The sequence below is a fragment of the Heteronotia binoei genome, chromosome 8 (genome assembly GCF_032191835.1).
Source record: "Heteronotia binoei isolate CCM8104 ecotype False Entrance Well chromosome 8, APGP_CSIRO_Hbin_v1, whole genome shotgun sequence".
Taxonomy (NCBI): Eukaryota; Metazoa; Chordata; class Lepidosauria; order Squamata; family Gekkonidae; genus Heteronotia; species Heteronotia binoei.
Window position 1 is genome coordinate 47,219,567 of NC_083230.1, and position 14,958 is coordinate 47,234,524.

Genomic DNA, 14,958 nt, shown 5'->3' on the forward strand with positions numbered 1-14,958 from the left:
AAGTGGGACATCCCCAGAGATGTTAAAGGAGGCTGTAATTTGACCGCTTCTGAAAAAAACCTTCACTGGACCCTAGAGTACTAGCTGATTACTGCCCAGTTTCAAACTTGCCATTCCTGGGAAAGGTAGTTGAGAAAGCAACGGTAGAGCAGCTGCAGGTTTTCCTGGATGAAACATCTGCCCTGGATCCATTCCAGTTTGGTTTCCACCTGAGCCATGGGATGGAGATGGTACTAGTCACCCTCACAGACGACCTAAGAAGGCACCTGGACCAAGGCAGGTCAGCGCTGCTGATTCTCCTTGACCTATCAGCAGCATTTGACACAGTCAACTACAACCTATTGCCCCACTGCCTTGCTGTTGCTGGGGTGCGGGGGGTAGCCTTACAGTGGTTTTCCTCCTTCCTCCGGGAACGGGGAAAAAGGGTGATGCTTGGCGAGCAGACCTCCCTGCGGCACCCATTTATATGTGGAGTGCCGTAGAGAGCTATTTTCTCGCCTACATTATTTAACATTTATATGTGCCCCCTTGCCCACGTTGCTCCTTGCAGTTAGCACCATACCTATCCCCCCAAGATCTGGCTACAGCGATCCATGCAATGGTTCCTTCCAGGCTGGACTACTGTAACTCGCTCTATGCTGGCTTGCCCCTGAAACTGACCTGGAAACTGCAGTGGGTGCAGAATGCGGCAGCTCGCCTGCTGTCTGCATCACCTGTATGGGTGAGCATATGGCCAGCACTTCGCGGCCTGCACTGGCTGCCTATAGAGTACTGGATCCATTTCAAGGTGTTAGTTTTGACTTTCAAAGCCTTGCGCGGCCTGGGACCAACATACCTACGGGATTGTCTCCTCCCATATACGTTCCAGATGTTGCTTCGCTCGGCCTCCCAGGATCTTCTGATAGTCCCTGGCCCAAGAGATTCCTGTCTTGCCTCTACCAGGGCCAGGACTTTTTTGGTCCTGGCCCCGACCTGGTGAAATCAGCACCCTGTGGAGATCCAGGCCCTACCTGGCTTGCTGGCCTTTCGTAGGGCCTGTAAAACAGAGCTGTTCCGCCATGTCTTTGGATGAGGCAGCAGGTATCTATTAGTTCCGTTGGCCTCCCCCTATGGCCGTACTGCACTACTGTATTGTGGCGCTGTATTGTGGCACTACTTTTGTGCTATACCATCTTGCTGTCATATCTTGCTGAATTAACTTGTTGCACTTTACTGAATGTTGAAGCTGATTTTATTATGATTTTATTGTGATTTTATCTCTAATTGCTGTACTCCACTCTGAGCCCCCAAACGGGGGAATGGGCGGAATATAAATAAACAATAACAATAATAATAAACAGATGGCAATATAAGCACTGATATAATTTATCCAGGTGAGGTTGTGCAAGCTGTGTTTATGAAAAGCTGAAATGGCGGGGTGGGAGGGACTGGGAGAGGCCAAATTAGATGGAAGTTCTGCTGTCTCAACCATATGCCTGTCAGAACATTTCTGTTTTACAGCCCCCTGTGGAACTGCATCACGTTCTGCAGGGCCTGGATCTCATCTGGAAGAGCGTTCCACCAGGCTGCCCAGTTTGAAGCAAGATGAATACTTTTTTTGGTTGGGGACCACTAGAAGGTGGTTGTTCATAGAGTAAAATGCTCTCTGAGGGGTGTACCAAGAGAGACAGTCCTGAAGATACGTTGGTCCCCGATCATGTAGGGCTTTAAAGGTTAGAAACAAAACCTTGAATCTGATCCAATATTCAACTTGGAGCCAGTGCAGCTGGTAGAACACCAGCTGTATGTGGACTCTAAGTAGAGTACTTGTCAGTACACATGCAGCCACATTCTGGACCAGTTGACATCTACGGGCTAGTCTCAAGGGTAGCCATGCTAAGAGTGAGTTACAGTAATCTAGTCTGGAGGTGTCTGTTGTATGGATCACTGTAGCTAAATCGGGCAAGACAGGAAAGGAACCAGCAAAATGCTCGTCTTGCAACATTAGTTATCTGAGCCTCCAATGAAAGGAAGGCATCCATAATCATTCCTAAGCTCTTCAGAAGTAGCTTTGATGTTAGTGGCTCACCATCAAGGGCTGGAAGTTGGCATCCGAACCTGGAATCTCCCCACCTCAGCCATAGGACCTCTGTCTTTGATGGATTTAGTTTAAGCTGTTTCAAACAACTAACCACAGCCTCTAAACCCCTTGCCAGATTGTCTAGGGTGGCATTCAGTCGGCTATCAACAGATACAGCTGGGTGTCATCAGCTTACTAGTGACAGTCCAAAGCTCCATATCACCTGGATGAAAGGGCACACATATGGATGTTAAATAACATTGGAGAGAGGACTACCCTCCAAAACTCAAACTTCCTCACTGAAATAATTTCACATGCATATAACCCTGGGAATGTTTTGGTCTCTGAAATTGTGATCCAATCCCAAACCTACAAATTACAGTTATATTTGTCTATTCAGGGACCTCTGTGTTTTTTATTCAAGAGAATGTAGTCCTTAATCGGAACTGCACAAAGATCCCTTAATAACACTTGGTGATGTTTAACATTTTCTTACAAAGCTCCAGACTCCTGTTCAAGATGGTCCTGAAAACACTCTGGCCTCAAGGCTTTTGAACACAGGAATGTACAAATAATTAAAATACTTATTTGTGGGTAAAAGATTCGAGTAAATAAGTTGGTTGCCTGGACATTAATGAGCATCAGCATTTACTACCATCAGCTTAAGACATCAGAACTGAATTTTCTAGATGAGCTTGACAATGCACTCAGTTGCCAAGGGCATCATGTGGAGTGGTGGTCAATGTTGCCTCCTGTTGCTTCTACATGACTTTATGAGTAAAGCTTTTGGATCAGCATGGATTGTATGGCCAGATAGCTAACAGCCTCAGGATAACTCAGTGTATACTGACAAAAGATACATTTGTAATACAGGAAGAACAGAAGGTCAGGTAAATATGCCAGCAATAACGATGAACATGCTATTCTATTCAAAGGTAGCATTTTTTTAAACTATACATGGTATTTTTTATTTGCAAGGGAATATACATAATGTTGTATATTCATAATGTTGCTGTTCTCTGTTCATAATGTTGCTGTTCTCTGCCATGTTACAGATGGGAAATTGAAGATAGAAGTCATTGGCTCTAGAACATGGAATAATTGCAAGGCAAAGGTGGGATTTGAACCTACACCTCTTAGCTATAGCTGAGTATGAGCCATTCTATTATTTTGGACCTATTAAAAGATGACCTGCTTTCTCACGCGGGATACCTTCCCCTTTAAGGCAGATTCCCTTTGCAAGAGGACCTGAGGCTGATCTAGACACGTCTTAGTTAATTTGTTTCATATGGACATGATGTTATGTTGTTGAGTTTTGGATGGTTTTTTAAAAAATTGAGTTCTTATACATTTTTTTCAATCTGTTTTGAAAGTCTGCTGTTTTGGACAGGATATAAACATTAACATAAATGTTAATAAAAGGAAAATAGGTACTAGGTCATTACTTTAAAAAAAGGAATGCAAAGAAGCATTAAAAATGTAAATAATAGAATGAAAAGAAATATATGAAAAAATAAGTAAATTGATACCCAAACCATATGGTGAACTCTAAGAGTAGAAAGAGGCTTGCAGAATAGCTGAGTGGAGACTGTCAAAAACATTAAGATAGTTTACATGTGTATGATTAACCACTCATTCTATCTTCCCCACCTGCCATAGTCCATGCCTTTGAAATTCTTAGAAAACCCAAGGGTACGTCTTCTTGTGGGGCTTTTTAGAAGTCAAATGTTGGAAGAAATCCTTATGTAAATGTGGTTAGGCTTTTGCCAAAATCCAGTTTTATGAACTTTTTTATTACTACTTATAATATTACATTTCCTGTAGTGAATACCTATATGCCTGCTGTGTTTTAGTTACCATAGTTCCTAATGTAACATGACTATTCTCTGCAGATAGATTCAGATGGGTAGCCATGTTGGTCTGAAGCAATAGAACAAAGTTTGAGTCCATGCAAAAAAACCCTTATACCCAGACTTTTTTGGTCTTAAAGGTGCCACTGGACTCAAACTTTGTTCTGTTCTCTGCAGAGATTCTCACTGAAAAGAATGAATATATTCATCTTCTGTTTGCTTATTTTACCATTTTCAGAAGAGATTCATGGATTGTAAGACTATCACAGTGCAATAACGTAATTTCAGTCATTTTTTTAAAAGGAATGTCACTTTTGTAGTGGAATGCTATTGCTGTATTTGTTTTACTTGTTAAATTATGTCTCATTACAGGTGTTGGCTACCATTTTGGGGGATTCCATTTTGGGGAATACCAATAATAATAATAATAATAATAATAATAATAATAATAATAATAATAATAATAATAAATTTATATCCCGCCTTCCCCGCCAAAGCAGGCTCAGGGCGTGCTCACAACATAAAAAACATTTCAACAATTAAAACGATGCATATTATAAATCATACATACATATTATAAATCATACATTATAAATCATATATTATAAATCATACCTATAAACATCTCTCTCAGATCCAGAAAAAAAGTCATCCCAAAACATCCTTCTCTCAGGAACAACCTTAATTTTTGACTTTCTGACTTTCTCATATTCTGCATGTGCTTTATAGATCAAATGTGTCCTGAAAGACTCAAAAGTAAATACTACAGCTTAACTACTTTCCCCAAACATCGAGGAAAGAATGTGAAACTTGCAACATGTCAATAAAGCAACTTGTGTTTAGTTTATTCTGGGTCTGATTGTACTCCCAAAGGGATAAGGAAGTAATATGTTTATTAAATCAGCTATTCACAAAACAGCTGGTGCTTAAAGGTGGGGATCAAGCAGTTGGGGAGGCTGCTGAATATCTTTGAACACCACTGATGCTAGGCACATTCATCTGAAATCGGCGTAGACAGCTTGCCTTGGAACTTATGATGGAATAATCAAAGGGAATGTATGAATATAAGAAGAGCCTTGCTGGATCAGACCAGTGGTTCATCTAGTCCAGGGTCCAGTGGAGGGCCTTATAGAGCATAGAAACCCAGGCCATACTCTGATGTTGCATCCTGGTGGTGGTATTTAAAGGTTTACTATCTCTGAATGTGGAAGTTCCCCTAAATCACTATGACTAGTACTAGTAGCCTTTCCTCCATTATTCTGTCTAATCTCCTTTTAAAGCTCTCTACGCCTGCGGCCATCATGACATTCTCTGGCAGTAAATTCCACATTTTAATCACTTGCTGTATAAAGAAATATTTCCTTTTGCCCATTCTGAATCTACCACCAAAAGCTTCACTGGATGCTCTTAAATTCTAGTATTTGGAACAAGAAAGGGGGAACAACTCCAGGTTCACATACAAACGAAGGGGGGAAAGGAAGGGGCCAGAACAGATTCATATACATATCATTCTATACAAAGGAAAGAAAAAAAATTTTTTTTTGGAATATTCTGGGATATGAGGTAAACTAACTATAAAACCTATAAAAAGTTACACAATTAAATGAAATATCAACAAAGAATCAGGGCAAGAAAAGTCAACATTATAACCCAGGTTTAATCAAAAACTACCCCCACAAAATACTTTGAGCGTTTTCGCACTAGCGTTTACTCCGGCGTAGCACCCCATTTACCTCCGGATCTTTTCCTGGTTTTCGCACCTGTTGCTCCGGCGCTGCGGTTTGCTCCGGCGCTTCAGGGGTTTCACGCCGGAGTATGTTTTTCAACATGCTTCCGGAGTTTTTGAAAACCTCCGGATCCACTCTGCGGAGTTTGCTGTGGGAAATCCATCCACGCCGGATCGACTGCTTTGTGGGCGTCACCCTCTCCCTTTCCGTCCTCCCACCCCATCCACCCCCTTGGCCAATCATCAGCTGTTCGCGGCGCTTCCCAAAAGTGCCCGCACGGCCATTTTTTTTTAAAACTTCATATTTCTTGCGTAATAGCGATATTTCGAAATTAACAAATAGAAAAAAAACCCCCTCCTGGAATAGCCTCAATTGCCACTTCAATTGGTTTCGTTAGAATTTTTTTAAATTATTGACTTTAGTTGCGTTATTTCGCTGAAGTGGCGGGTATGTGAGGTTGCTTTTCCACTGTTGCGTTATCTCGCAACTACGGAATTGCATTATACATTATACATTGTTGGGGGGGGGAATCTAGTGCTGGCGCGGGCCAAAGCGTTCATGTGTGTGTGTTTTAAAAAGGCAATGCCTCCCTCAGCTGTGCCACCAGCATTTCTGGACCTGCACAAAATCGCCATGTATAAAATGGGAAGTTGGAGTCCTGCATTCTCCTCCCTGGCTACATTCCGCTCGGTTAGAAAATAGATGCGAGCTCGCTCTTCACACGCGCCACAGAAGGGGAAGGAGAGAATGGGGCGGGGGGGGAGCTCTGGCAGCAGGAGTCAGTCAGGTCCCCGTTGCAGCTGCAAGTGCCAGCCGGGGAGGGGGAAGAGCATGGAGGAAATCCCAGCTTCGCCACCCGGGAGGGAGCGAGGCTGGGAAAGGAAGAAGCTGCCACACACACACACACACACAAACCCCTCGATTTCTCTCTCTTCGTTATTGCGCTATTACGCAACTTCGGAATTTGTGTTGGGGGGGGAATCTAGTGCTGGGATTCTCCACTGTGAATGCTTCTGTTAATACATAAAGGGCTGTGAGGATACTACAGCTGCAGCCAAACCAGAAGCAGAAGCGGCACACGTGATGCGGTTTGTCCACGAAAAGAAGGGGAATGAACAGCTGTGACTGCTCGATGTTACGTTGTTACGTAGTTACGCAACCAGACTTGCGCTTAAAAAAAAAATGATTGACAGGGCATCGAACTCAAGTCGATGCCAGTGGGAAAACGATTTGAGCCGGGGCTTCATGGAAAGCGACTCCACAAAAGAGTCCATGTGCGAAAACGAGGAAAATGAGCCGGACATAATTGAGCTGCGGAATAAGGGGAGCAAACGCTAAGTGCGAAAACGACCTTTGAAAACTATCCCCTACCACAGAAGGGGAACCTCTTCTACACCCTCCCTCCCTGAAGTACCTGGAATCTGCCAACAAAGGAAAGAGAAGATTCCAGAGTCACATACCATTTTGGGGGGGGGGGCGGGGGGGGAAAGCAAGAAGCCAGAACAATGGGCATACTATCATGAATTCAAATGCAATCTAAAGGGGAGCATTAACATAGGGCTCACCTTTCTAAAACCACGTAGCAAATAAAATGGCAGATAGCAAATAAAACCAACTACACTACAAGACAAACTTTACCAGACCAGCTTCTACTATAGTGCCCTCATTATAGAGGGAGGATGAAAATGACTATTCAGGTATTCTTCCAATACTAATTATATAATAACATTTCTATTGACTAACTATATTTATGGCTACCACCTTTTTATTTTAAATCAAATCTGAATACAGAGCTTCAATACTTCCACTAAAACAGCTATTTCTCTCCCCAGACATTTTCTGCTTCATAGTAGTTCTTTATATGTTCTGATTCTGCTCTTGTGGTGCTTCCTCAGGAGAATTAAATTGACTTTTAAAGTTCCTTATCCAGTTTTCCTTCCATTCTGTAATCTTCTCTAAAGCCTTCTTCAAATGCACCTGTTTCCTGTTCCTTATATTGGGGCTTTCAGGACAGTGTGGTTGCTTGAGAACCAGCGATGTCTCTTCCAGGGACTGTGTCAACTCCTTGGCTTCCAGATTGTTTTCTTGCTGCTTGTTCATCACTGAAGATATTCCAGGAGCCATCAAACTTCCATCAACTCTCTCCCTCTTCTCCCCCTCTTCCATGTCGATTTTTTCCTCCTCCTGTGCTGTGGCCTCTGCCATTCTCTGCGCATCTAATGCTCTACCAGGTCTCCTTGGAGAGATCACCAGTTCAGAAGAGTGGGGTGGGCTTGAGGAGCTTTTTAATATTAAAGGATGTATTTTTTTATTTATAGAAATTCGATGAGCTACAATTCCGTAAGAGGCAAGGCATCTTTGCATTCTCAACAGCATCATGGGAATTGTTGAGAAGGCAAATGTTAAATGCAGTCTGTACTCTCTGAAGTTGGTAGGCAATCTGTCAGCTTTTATAAGATTAGTGTGTTGTATCTCAGTTCTTAAAAGTTGAGTCAGGGAATAAAGAATGTTACACTTATATCCCTCTTGGCCACATTTTATGCAATTGTTGGAGATGTGCAACACCAGTTGATTTGTTTGGAGTTGCAGAGAAAGATTTGCATTTAGTTTCTCTTGTGTCCCATCTACTCTTTGTTGACAAAATAATGATGTCTGGTCCTTTAATGGTTGACTGGAAGAGAGGCTTGGAAACGTTAGAGTTTCACTTGTATGATGAAAACTGCTTTTTTTTTTAAAAAAAATGAAGACCTTGATCATGTTGCTAAATATATCAGTTTTATTGAAGATGTCATTTAGTTTTTGAAAAATAGCTATTAGTGTCTCACCAGTTAGTAAACAATGTTCCCCAATGAATTTTATTAAAGAGTATTTTTGAAGTTGCAAACGCATTTCAAGTTCCTTCACACACAGTAATAAATGCGCTTTATGGGGAGCTGATGGTGTTTCTCTATCTTTTATGCTGGAATTTTTATCAGTCCCATTCAAAGGGGAAAAGTCTGAGTCTAGTTGGAATAGCAGGTCGTCCTCTGCCCTCCCTTCCTCCACATTAGACATGTTGGGTAGATTTGGGGATGAATAAGAAGACAATTTACCTGTACTTTAGACAGAAAATCTTCTGTACATGGTTGCTTAGTTGTTTTCAAGGGAGAGTAAGAATCAGATGGTCTGCCTCGCTTCTTCTTCTCCATTATTGGTGAAAAACTCTGAAAAACCTGAGGCTGCTAGGTGTGTCTGCACAGAAGAAAAGAGCAAACAACTGTGTATGCAGAAAAATAAACAAAATACAAAATCTTCAGCGTATGTTTCAATTTTTGTATTATATATACAGATACCACATCACACAGTAGGAAATAATTTCGTTCACAAGGAAAGGTTCCACTGCAAGAATAAGACAGTCCACTTTCACTGATGAAATCCAAGTTCAAATACAAAAGTTTATATAGGACACACAGTTAAAATTCTTCAATAATTTCTGCATAGAATCTTGTAATTCCCTGAAGAAATTCGGCTCCAAAGGTAAAGGTTCTCCTTACATGTCAGTCGACTCAGGACCACGTTTTGCATAACAATGCTTTTTCTAAAGCCAATCTGTTCTATAAAGTACAACACTCCTTATTAAAAATCAGTATGAAGCAAAAATTACAGAAAAACTGTAAATAAAGACATACCTGTAGTATTCATAATTTGATGTCAAGCAAAATACATTTCCAGTAGGCACAAGCTCAGGGCCGACCCTTCCACTAGGCAAACTAGGCAATTGCCTAGGCCGCTGGCCTTTGGGGGGGCACCGAATTGGGCATCCATCACATGACTAGGTGATGTTATCAGTGCGGGGGGGGGGGGTACCAGAAGTTAGACTTACCTAGGGTGCCAGACAGTCTAGAGCCATCCCTGCACAAGCTCAATAGGCATGGTACCATAGATGGTCTGCCTCGTTTTTTCTTCTCCATTATTGGTGGAAAACTGAAAAACCTGCTAGGTGTGTCTGCACAGCAGCAGTTGGTGTGGCTGGCCATTCACAACGATTCTTCCAGAATTTATCTTAATGTAATTGTTTACAATAATTGTTGTTTTGAATACGATCACTTGTTAACCTTAATTTCCTTTCTTATATCCTCTTAAATATACCAACTATACATTTATTATTAATTTTTAAAAGGTGGGTATATTTTGCCACAAAACTTCTAACATAAATATTTTTAATGACTGTGCTGAAGAGAAGCATTTTTTTCAGCTGAACTCACTTAAAGTTCAAAGGGAAAATATACCGCAATGACAAATGGAAGAAATATAGTTGGTGGGGGGAGTGTTCTCATTTGCTTGCATTTCACATAAATTATGAAATAGTTGGTTCCAAAGAAAATACAGAATGGGGTTTTTTTAATTGAAAAAACATGCTTCATTAATTAATCTTAGTAGAAATTTGTTTTACTGTTACATAAATACATATCTATATAATATATAATCTAATATATACTTTAGGTGGAGAAAAAACAGAGCATTTTCTTCTAGAGAAATATAATTCTCTACACTACTTAGAACTAATTGTATTAACACTTTACAGGTAAAACTATGATTAATATGTTCATGTAAGTGTTCCAAGGATATAGAGTATGGTAACATGGATGGGAAAAGATATCTAATTTGACATGATGCCCAATAATGCTGAAGGTGGGTAAAAATGGGAAATTGTATTGTTTTCTTTCAAATTAGAACCAGCTCAGCTTAGCCTGTGGTCTTTAGGTATCTAACTGATGTGCATGCTGTTTGTTAATGAGCTTGAACTAGCTATTAACACGTGGAAATAATCACAGTTATCAGTTATTATTAACAATGTCATGCAAAACCAAAAACCATGTTAGACCAAGCAAAAATGATGTAACGTAGTATGCAGTCTTTTGAGTTCTCCAGAATTCTTCATGCAGGGTGCTAAAGAAAAAGATAACTCAGACCATGGTTGCCTTCACACAGCAGTGGGAAGAGCTACCCCCCACTGTGTATGCAGCAGCAAGTACTGAGGTGTGTGCAGCAACAGTATTTACAAACCCTAGCCCAAATGCGTTGGCACCACCCCTTCCCCTCCTTTCTGCTTGTTAGGTTGGTTAAGAAGCACCAGCCTGATGACAATATTGCCAGTACTGACAAATAAACTCCGGCTCACAACTGGTCATTAGCTTTTTTTAAAACAACCTGTTAAATGGCTAAAAGGAGAACTGATTGCCGCCATTTTTTAGATGGTGGTTCTAATCTTGGTCCCATTGGCTGGAGAAAGTCTCTATTAGAGCCCCTGATCATCAGCTTCTTGTCTAGAATACGTTGCTGATCTCAATGCATACAGGGTGTGCATAATACCGGACTGCACTTTTTTCAGAGCTGTTCTGCTCAAGAGCAGTTTCTGTCAGATCTCTCTCAGCTCCATCTACCTCTCAGAGTGTCTGTTGTAGTGAGGAGAAAGGACAGGACAGGTCTTTCTGTGTTATCACTTCCATGAAGATGAGTTGGAGTCCAGTACCAGTGAGTAATTAATTTGAAAGACAGTAGTCTAATACTAAAAACTGTAGAGGTGTTTGATGGCAAGTTCCAGTTTGATTCCCAGTGAGCATCTAGCAGGTCTTTAATGAGATTGGTATGTCAGAGGATAGGAGAAGAGAGAGTTCTCCATATTTTTGAGAAAAGAACCTTCATTTCCTCGGTATGAGTTATCATCAGAACTTCAAAGTCTGTAAATGATTTTCAAAGTTGTCCCAAGGTTTATCAATGTTCCACTATGCTTTTAATTTGTAGATAACAAAACAAGGAGATGGGTCTACCCATTTGTTCTTCTAGTGGTGTATCATCCAGGACTTTTATTGTTTTTGATAATGTCTATTAGTCAGGCAAAACCATCTTGGTGCCAGCTTTGAAATCCAAGAAGTTCTTGCCCTGGGAGGAACCAGTCTTGATTTATGAAGTTCAAGAGCAGAGAGATGCCTTGGGTGATTTTTTTCCTCAAAGAGTCCCAGATTTTTAAGATTGTTTTCAGGAAGATATTGTTATTGAACTTGGAAGGTCCTGAAGAGGGTTTCATCAAGACCATTTCTTGTAGTATGCAAGGACATGTAAATTCTTGTTCTATTATAATGCAGTTTTCAGGGGAATTATGAGATACCATTCTAATTATATTGGCTAGATTGGAGGTTTGGTAGTTGTCCCGACTGCGGCCTGCTGGGACTGCTGCCAGCCCCCTCCGCACCCCCCCCCAACTGCTGCCGGCCCCTCGACTCATGGACGCACCCACTGGGCCAGCCCGGCCCCCCTGGCAGCAGAAGCAATGCGCTCCCAGCTCCTGCACTCATCAGGGGGATGGGGAAGCCAACGACGGTCATGATGGCCCCAGGATCAGCCCTCTCGGAGGGCGGGGCAGCACCGGAGGCTCGCAAAGATGTAGGGCGGAGGGAGCCACCCAGCAGACCAACGGGCCTGGCCCCAACCCTGGGTGCCGCATCAGACAGCCTCCTGAGGCTCCACCGGCCAGTGGGCGGCTGAGAGGGAGGAGAGCAGCAGGAGCGATGGGTTCCAGGGTGCTGCACTATGCCATGGCAGCAGCCAGCCCCAGCAGGCCCAGCAAGCCCCAGAAAAGGACGAAAGCTGCTGGGCCACCAATCAGGGCAGGATCAGGAAGAAAGAGGGGAGATAAAAGAGAGGCGGGGCGGCCACACTGGAGGCCTGTGATGACCAGAGGGTGGTGCTGGAGCTGAAGAGAGAGAGAGAGGGCTCAAGAGGCAGAGACCAGCCAGAGGGGCGTCAGGGTGCAGTAATCCGGCCCACCACCCTCCCCTGCGATCTCCCAGCTGCCCCAGGGGCCACAAGGCAATAACAGCACAAGGGATGGGGCCCCTGGAGGAGATGGGGCGTGACAGTAGTAAACATTCAGGGCAGGTAAATCCATTCTATCTCTCAAGATTGACCTATGAAGCACTTTGCTGTTGATTCTTGGTTGCTTAGAGTCCCAGAGGAAGTTATTTAGCTTTGTTTGCCACTTTTGCAATTCCAACTTGGAGATCTCAATGGGCAAAGCACAGACCTGAAAAATCTTGGGAGGATAAAACTCTTGATAAAATGGAATCTATTCATCCATGAAGGATTAAGTTTGTCCCATTTCTTCATTTGTAATGAGATATCATTGTAGAGCTTCTGGAAGTTATATTGAATTAGATTCTTGAGCTCAAATGGAATATGAACACCAAGATATCTCCAAGAATCTGTAATCCATTGATAGGGATAGGATATTTTGATTGCCTCTGTTGTGACTGAATCCAATTTAACCAGAAAGATTTTGAAGGATTAATTTGGAGGCCAGAGATCATTCCAAAGGTGGACAAGGTGTTTTGGATATTTGGTAAAGATTAAAGAGGATTCGATACATAGAGCACCAAATCATCTGCATAAAGACCAATTTTGTGTTATTCTCCTCCTTCCCGTACTCTCACTATGTTGTCATTATCTGTTATTGGTGCCAGAGGTTCCATTGCTACTGTGAAAAGTAATGGTGAGAGTGAGCAGCCCTGTTGTGTGCTTCTTGAAAGTAGAATCTGGGAGAAGCGAAGACCATCTGCTTTAATTTGGGCTTTGCAACTGCGATAGATTGTATGTAATGCTGTATGTAATGCTGTCATGAATCTCCCTCCAAAACTCATTTTATCTATTAGTGAGGTAAGATAGACTATTTCCAATGAGTCAAAAGGTTTCTCCACATTGAGCACAAGCAACAGGGTAGATTGTCAATTTTGTTAACCATGAGCAGTAGTATTTACTGTTCTACAAACATTGTCTGTCAAATTCCTTCTTGAAATGAATCCTGTTTGGACTTTGTCTATGTAATCCAGAATAATTTTTTTCAGTCTGTTCACCAATATTGATGTAAAGATCTTATTATCCTGGCTTAGCAAAGCAATTGGCCAATAGGAGTTTGAGAGGTATGATCTTTATGCTCCTCTGGGATAGTAACAATTGCAGTTTCAGACCATGATGGAGGCATGTCTCCATTTTGTATGATAAAACTGTACAATTCAGACGAAGAGTTTGTTAAACAGATTTAAAAAGTTTTATAAAATTCTGAGGGCAGACCATCATTACCTGGCATAGTGTGTTTTTAAAAAAATGCTTTTATCATGTTTTGTATTTCTTGCAATGAAACGAGCTTCTAGAAAATATTTGTGCTCTTCAGAAAGTTTTTGTTGATATGGATTTACGGCTAGATACTCTTTGATCAGTTTTTTTTCAGGACATGTCTCTGGTAGTATTTTGCAAAAATTAATATTTTTTTAATGTGTAATGTAATTTCCCATTATCATCCAAAGACATAGCCAGGATTTTTCGTTTAGTGGGGCACTTTTTTTTTTACCACAACTCAGTGGGCAATCTAGTTCTAGATCCAAGTTGAGTCCAGCAGCACCTGTAAGACTGGCAAAGTTTGATTCTGGGCATGGTTCAGACCAATATGGCTACCCACATGAATCTACCAGGACTGGGGGGAGGGGCAGTTTGGCAGTTAATGAGTGTTTAGCTGGTGGGAGCTTTCAAATTGGGATGATGGCAAATCAACTAGCATTTGGGGAGGGGGACCAAGGAGGGTCTGGGAACTTCTCTTTCTCATACATACACACACACACACAGCCCTGCCACTCTGCTCAGCCTGCAGCCCTCACTATGTCTTCAAGCAAGCAGATATTTTGTTCTGCACTATTTTTGAAGACAGGAAAAACAAAGCATAATTTGACATTATTCAGTTGCCTCCTAGACCGCTGCAGTCATATCTCCCAAACCATTTGAAGGAGAAAAATATTGATTCACTCACTTAAAGAAAAGCAACTGCTTCTAAAATAGTTGCAGAAGTTTAGTGTGGAAAGCTGAGCAAGCAGCAAAGAGCTCTTCTTATGAAGTGCACAGAGGAAAGGGACAGCCCTCCAGGTGCCTGGGGCACAGACAGACACCAGGGCTGCCAAGCACCCAGGCGGGACGGAGGTTCTCCTGTTTCGGGGGTCCCCAACCCACCAGACTACAGTGGGCTGGTGGGGGATCCGCTCCCAACATTGCCAGCATGATGAAGTCACTTGTAAGTGATGTCACTGAGCCATTTGGGAGGAAACCTATGGTACCATGCATGTGTGAAAAAAGTCCCCTGTCAAGAGCCGCGGGGGACTTGGGAACCCTAACAGACAAGTTGTAGAAAACAGAAAATAAAAAAGGCAGATTTTAAATATGAGAAACTAGAATGTACCCTTGGTCAAATCTTGGCGATGTAACATTTGCAATGCTGTTCAGCATGCAATACAGCATAAGA